General features: G+C 46.7%; 1 long non-coding RNA gene across 1 annotated transcript; it reads right to left on the bottom strand.

Annotated features, from left to right (window-relative positions):
• Positions 1-3,846: 3,846 nt before the first annotated feature.
• LOC116861061 lies at positions 3,847-6,640 on the bottom strand. The gene is made up of 3 exons (XR_004381404.1): positions 6,613-6,640; positions 3,970-4,030; positions 3,847-3,874 (listed from the first exon to the last, which is right to left on the bottom strand). It is a non-coding gene; the product is annotated as an uncharacterized LOC116861061 (long non-coding RNA).
• Between the last annotated feature and the right edge of the window lie 159 nt (positions 6,641-6,799).

The raw sequence follows: 6,799 nt of genomic DNA, 5'->3' as shown, positions 1-6,799 counted from the left end.
GCATTTGATCATCTCACATCCTCACAAGAAGAGGAAGGATGAGCCCAGTAAGATTAGATAAGATTCTTTTCTTTTCCTTTTTTCCTTTCTATTCTTTTAAAGATTTTATTTATTTATTTGACAGATGGCGATTACAAGTAGGCAGAGAGGCAGGCAGAGAGAGAGGGGGAAGCAGGCTCCCTGCTGAGCAGAGAGCCTGATGCAGGGATCAATCCCAGAACCCTGAGATCATGACCTGAACAGAAGGCAGAGGCTTGAACCCACTGAGCCACCCAGGCACACCTCCTTTCTCTTTTCTTTTGAGAGAGAGATCACGCAAGCATGAGCAAGCAGGGGGAGGGGCAGAGGGAGAGGGTGAAAGAGGATGTTAAGCAGACACCGTGTCCATCATGGAGTCTGATGTGGGATTGGATCTCATGACCCCGAGATCATGACCTGAGCCAAAACTAAGAGTTGGATGCTCAACTGACTGAGCCACCGAGATGCCCCAGCAATAAGATATCTTGAAAGAGAGAACATATCCACATAATTTTTATTACAGTATATTGTTATAACTGTTCTATTTCATTATTATTGTTGTTAATCTCTTACCGTGGCTGATTTATAAATTAAACTTTACCATAGATATGCATAAGAAAAAGCATAGTATATATGGGGTTTGGAACAATCTGTGGTTTCAGGCATCTTATTGGGTGTCTTGAAATATACCCTCCATAAATAAGGTGGGGACTACCATATTCATGTTTTCATTATTGTTCTCTTATATAAATACTTTATGAAATGTAGATAATCAAACAGGTATGACCCTTTTGCTATTAAGGGATCCTTGGTGAAAAACCATCAAGTGGCTTGTGATATAATAAAGAATATATCTGGTCTTTGTCTCGAGTTGAAGGAGCAGAGCTTCAAAAACCTTTGGGATTTCTTGGATGATAGGAGTCTCTATGCTATGTTAATGAGGTGACTTCTGGCAGGACCCCCAGATAGCTTCCCCTGAGAAGGCTGCTCATCAGAAGAAACAGCCATGACATAGCCTGGAGTTGAGTTTAGTCACATAGCCTATGATTTTATGAAACATATGCCTACATAATGAAATCTCAATTAAAAATAACTTTTGTGGCACACCCTGACTCCACAGGGACAGAAATTCCTGTGCTCAGGCCCCTTCCAGACCTTGCCCTATGTACCTCTTCATCTGATTGTTCATTTATAATAAAAAGGTTCTCATAAGTAGAGCACCTTTTAGTTCTGGAGTCATTCTACTGAATTATTGAAGCTGAAAGGTAGCAATCAGAACCCCCAAATCTGTAGCCAAGTCAGACAGTAGTGCAAACAGCTTGGGGTTCCTAGTTGTGGCTGTCATCAGAAATACAGGCAGTTTTGTTGAGGACCTTGTGGGAACTGGTGCTAACTCTGGGTGTTAGTGTCAGAATTGGAATCAACTATAGAACACCCAGTCGGTGTCAGAGAATTGGTGTAAGATACAGTAAGTATAATGTGCCTTCCTGAGTTATGTAAGTCATTCTAGCAAATTATGGAGCCTGCAGAATAGTGGGGTTGATGGATCCGTAATCAAAGGAACGAGACTAATACAGAGAGAGAGAGAGGGAAGCAGGCTCCCCGCTGAAGCAGAGAGCCCGATGCGGGACTCGATCCCAGGACTCTGGGATCATGACCTGAGCCGAAGGCAGTGGATTAACCCACTGAGCCACCCAGGCGCCCAGGAATGAAACTAATACAAAGCGAAGGTCAAGCAAAGCTTTATTTCACGCCAGGCATCGAGAATCAAACCAACCGTTCCAGGCAGCCTCTTACAGAGAGGACGACCCTCCCAGCCTTACAGACTAACTTTTATAGAGCAAAGCCATGTGGTTGAGCCTGGCCACACACAGGTGGCCAATGAGACTGTAACACACAGAGAAAGCTGCACAGTCATGTTAGGTCACACACGGGTGGCCAATTGAATTACAATTCACCCCATAGTAGCTATTTGAACTAGCCTATTACCTTGGTCAGGATTGGTGCCCAAAAGGCGCCCAAAAGGCGGGGCCCACACTCCTTGGTAGCTAGGGAGACAGTATGTGCGCCCCACTGATTGGATGTCTCCACCTGGCCTGACCCGCCCTTGTATTTGGGCTCTGTTACCTGGGACTTATTTCCTGGACTTGCTGTTAAGTCAGTCCCCTGGGTGGGGGGGACAGGGTCAGTTTAAGTTTTACTGCATAAACAACAAAATGGCTGTTCAACTGAGATGAAATCGCTCTAGCTAAATAGGTCCTTACAGGTCACCTGATGTTGCTAGCTGGTCAGAATGAGGAAGGACTGGGGACCCCAAGCTTGAGACTAGTATCTGAAGTAAAGGCAATCTTGTGGAGACATACTCTTTGCTGTGAAGTTTGGCCAAACTCTGTATAGTAGGAGACAGAAGTCTTTTCACCTCTATCTGGAAAATCATTCAGTCATAGAAAGGAAAGAAATACTGATGCATGCTACTGTATGGATGAACCTTGAAAACATTATTCTGAGTGAAAGAAGCCTGTCACAAAAAGAACACAGACCATGTCATTTGTTTTATATGAATGTCCAGAATATCCAAATCTATAGAGAGAGAAAATAGATTAATGGTTGTTTAGTGATTGTAGTAGGGTGGGGTTAGAGAGGTGATAATAGAGGAAACCAAGTTTCTTTATAAAGTGATGGGAATGTTCTAAAATGGTGATAGTAAAACCCATTGAAATACTCACTTTGAGTGGGTAAAATGTATGATGTATGAATTATATCTCCATAAGGCATCATTAAATCTGTTTAAATTTTGGGGTGCCTGGGTGGCTCGGTGGGTTAAAGCCTCTGCCTTCGACTCAGGTCATGATCTGAGGGTCCTGGGATTGAGCCCTGCATCAGGCTCTCTGCTCAGCAGGCAGCCTGCTTCCTCCTCTCTCTCTATCTGCCTCTCTGCCTACTTGTGATCTCACTTTCTGTCAAACAAATAAATAAAATCTTAAAAAAAAAGAAAAAATCTGTTTAAATTTCAATTCAATTTAATTAACATATAGTGTATTATTAGTTTCAGGGGTAGAATTTAGGATTCATCAGTTGCATATAACACCCAGTGCTCATTACACCAAGTGTCCTCCTTAATGCCCATCACCCACTTACCCTAGGCCCCCAGCCACCTCCCCTTGAGCAGCCCTCAGTTTGTTTCCTATAGTTAAGTCTCTTATGGTTTGCCTGCCTCTCTGTTTTTATCTTATTTTTCCTTTCCTTCCCCTGTGTTCATCTGTTTTAAACAGTTTCTCAAATTCCATGCGAGAGAAATCATATTTGTCTTTCTCTGACTGACTTATTCCACTTAGCATAATGTCTTCTAGTTCTATTCATGTCATTGCAAATGACAAAATTTCATTCTTTTTGAGAGCTGAGAAATGTTCCTGTGTGTGTGTGTGTGTGTGTGTGTGTGTGTGTGTGTGTGTAGAGAGAGAGAGAGAAAGCGCGCCCAGATGTCTACTGACAGATGAATGGATAAAGAAGATGTCATATATACCCATCCATTCATCTGTCAGTAGGCATCTGGGCTCTTTCCATAGTTTGGCTATTGTGGACATTGCTGCCATAAACATTGGAGTGCACATGTCCCCTTGAATCCCTATGTTTCTAACGTTTGGATAAATACCTAGTAGTGCAAATGCTGGATTATAGGGTAGTTCTATTTTTAACTTTTTGGGGAAACTTCATACTGTTTTCCAGAGTGGCTGCACCAGTTTGCATTCCGACCAACAGTGTAAGGGTGTTCTCTTTCTCTTCATCATCACCAAATTAAGCCATTGTCTTGTTTTGTTTTGTTTTTTAAAGGGTGGTTATCTTCTGTAAATATGAGCTGAAATAGCTATAGATGACACATAAAATGTCTGGGATTTGCTTCAAAAAAAATCCATAGGGCATGGGGAGGGGACCAGAAGAGATAATACTGACCATTGGTTGATAATTGCTGAAGCTGAGTGCTTGGAGGATCATCATATTATTCTCTCTACAGCTGTATATGTGAGGGAAAAAAAGAAGAATCTGATGCAATGTTCTGACTCAGAAAAGAGGGGACTGTTGGGATACCTGGGTGTCTGACTTGGCCTCAGGTCATGATCCTCATGGTCCTGCTGGGCTCCCTGCTCAGCAGGGGGTCTGTTTGTCCCTCTCCTTCTGCCCCTCCCTGACCGGTGTTTGTGTTCCTATGCTCTCTTTCTCTCTCAAATAAATAAATAAGATCTTTTAAGAAAAAGAAAGAGGGCAACCCTGTCAGGACCCCTCTCACTCCTGAGAGCTTTTTCCTGCCTCCTTGCTGAATAAACTTCTATCGCTTATATTCACTAAGATGAATGAATGAATAAATGAATAAATGAATGCATAAAGAAATAAAATTTTAGAAAGGAAAGAAAGGAAGGAAGGAATGAAAGAAGGAAGGAAGGAGGGGACTGCCACCTCCTTTGATAAGTTGTTGTTTAGAGGCCCTCCCCAGAGCCCTCAGGTCAGGGAGATGAATTATTGAGGGGAATCGGAGAGGCACAGAAGCCATGGAGTGTGGAGAGGCAGCTAGCGCAGGGGCTGCTTTGGGCCAGGACAGCTCAGTGCCCCCAGCCCTCATGGTCAACCCCCCGGCAAGGCTGATGGTGGTGGTGGAAGTAGAGGGAGGGCGAAGAGGATCAGGTAAGAAATTCTTACACATTCATTCTTAGAGGGAGTGCAGCCTAGGGGAGCCTCTTGGGAGAGGGGAAGGATGAGGTCATTTTACTGCTTCAGCTGCTGCTGCTGCCCTGAGATGCTCTTTGAGGGAGCTCTGCCTCGCAGGGCCTCTGATCCTGTGCATGGTACCCCGGTTAGGAAACTGAAGCCAAGGTTGAGAGCAGGACCTAGGAGTGCTGGCAGTTTTCCCTCTGAGAGTTGATATCTAGTCCGTCTTTCTCAGGCCCTACAGTCCTTCTGGAGGGGCCCAAGAGCATCCGCTTGCTTCAGCCGGGTACTCCAGATGCTCAGGTAAAGATGGAATAGGGTGAGGGTGAGGGCTGGGGAAGACAGAACTGACAATGCTGAGCCTAGCCCTCCCCACAGGAACAATGCCTCACCTTTGACAGAGTCCTGGGCTCTGATGCCACTCAGGTAGGGGGGTTTTAGGGAGCTGGGAGGAGCATGGGAGCCCTTAGGCTCCTAGATCCTGGAGTGCTGAGTGCTTCCCAAGCCCTTTGCTCGGACAGACTGGGTCAGGGCACCTGAGATCAGGGGATGTGTCTGTGTCCCCTGTAGGAGGCTGAGCAGGAGCTGCTAGCACGAGTCCAGCCCACACTAGGCTTGGTGGCCCGAGGGTACAGTGTGGCCCTACTGCTTCAGGGTCGGGAAGCAGAGACACCCCGGCTTGTACCTCAGGTGAGTCCCAGAGGAGCCACCGGGCATAAGTCTCATGAGGCTCAGGTGTTCCTTCCTCCCCGATACCTTTGAGAAACTTCCCTTCCCCTTCTTAGCTGGATTAGATTCCCCTCCTTGGGGTTCCTATAGTACACTGCGGTCCGTACAGGTCCTAGATTGCCAGGGTCCAATCTAGGCAGCGACTGAGAGGTAGGTCAGGGAAGGTGGGAAGCTGGGCCCCATGGAGTGAGGGTCAGGGAGGGGTGGTTTGCAAAGATCAAAGATCCAGGGAGGTCTAATCTTCACAGGTTTTCTTAATACTGATAATAAACTTGACAGTTTTGTTTTTAGGGCTTCATGAAAATGCCCCCGAAATCAAAATAGCTACTTCAGAAACTTGTCATAGGCCCCTGCCATAGGAAACAGCAGGTCTCACTGAAAATGTCTACTCATGTGACCGGCTGAGAACCGCAAGGGCTGGGGCTCTTTCTGTCCTGGAGACTGTGTCTGTAGCACCTAGTGGAGAACCAGGTGCAGATTTCACCCTCAGGAAGTGCTGAATTATGGATTCAACCTTTCTGCATCCCTACTGAACCCCTTTCTCCACTTTAGCTGTTGCAGATGCTGTTTGAGGAAGCTCTGCCGCCCCGGGGGCCCTGATCCTGTGCTTACTACCCTTAGCCTGGTGCAGGTGAGACCCTGCAGGGAGGGGGGCCTGGGAACCAAGGCCCCTGCTGTGCGGCAGAAAGTGCCCGGGGCTTGGCAGCAGGCAGAAGAGCTCGAGCCCAGCCTCATTCTGCTGCTCATCAGTGTGGGCTTGGCTCTCCTGAGGTCTCCTTTTTCCTGCCTGAAATGACTGAATTTGGGGGCCCTGATTGGCCCATAGGGCCCCAGCGGGAGGATCGTGTGAGCTGAAGCCTGGGAAAGGCTCTATGTGTAACCAGTGTTGTGCTTGCGTGATTCCAGCTCAGCCCCTGCGGGAAGACTCGGGACCTGCTATCTCCAGGGACAGAGAACTTGTCAGTGCTAGATGTGTCCCCCCTGGGCTTGTGAGTATCTAGGGCCCAAGGGGATCTGAGGGTGCTTGTCTTAAAGCAGGGCTGACACCCCCAAACCCAGCCCTTGGAGGTTTCTCCCCACTGCCATAAACTTGGGGTCATGCTTATCACACCTCCTCCTCCTCTTCCCTGCATCCCATATCCCTAACCCTCTCATTCTTCTTACCCTATCCTTCTATGCCTCTTCATCTCGGTCCTTATCCTTGGACAGTTGAGCATCTTACTGAGCAGAACTTCAGTTTCTCCATCTGCAAAATGGGAGAAATTCCAACTAGCCTGTTTCCCTCACTGGTCAGATAACTGGAGGAAAAAGGAGATTGTACAGATGAGAGACTTTTAGGGGATATACTGAG

Source organism: Lontra canadensis, unplaced genomic scaffold, assembly GCF_010015895.1.
Source record: "Lontra canadensis isolate GAN:19392208 unplaced genomic scaffold, GSC_riverotter_1.0 scaffold189, whole genome shotgun sequence".
Classification (NCBI taxonomy): domain Eukaryota; kingdom Metazoa; phylum Chordata; class Mammalia; order Carnivora; family Mustelidae; genus Lontra; species Lontra canadensis.
Note: the sequence above shows the minus strand (reverse complement) of the source record. Positions and strands in the feature narration are given on the sequence as shown.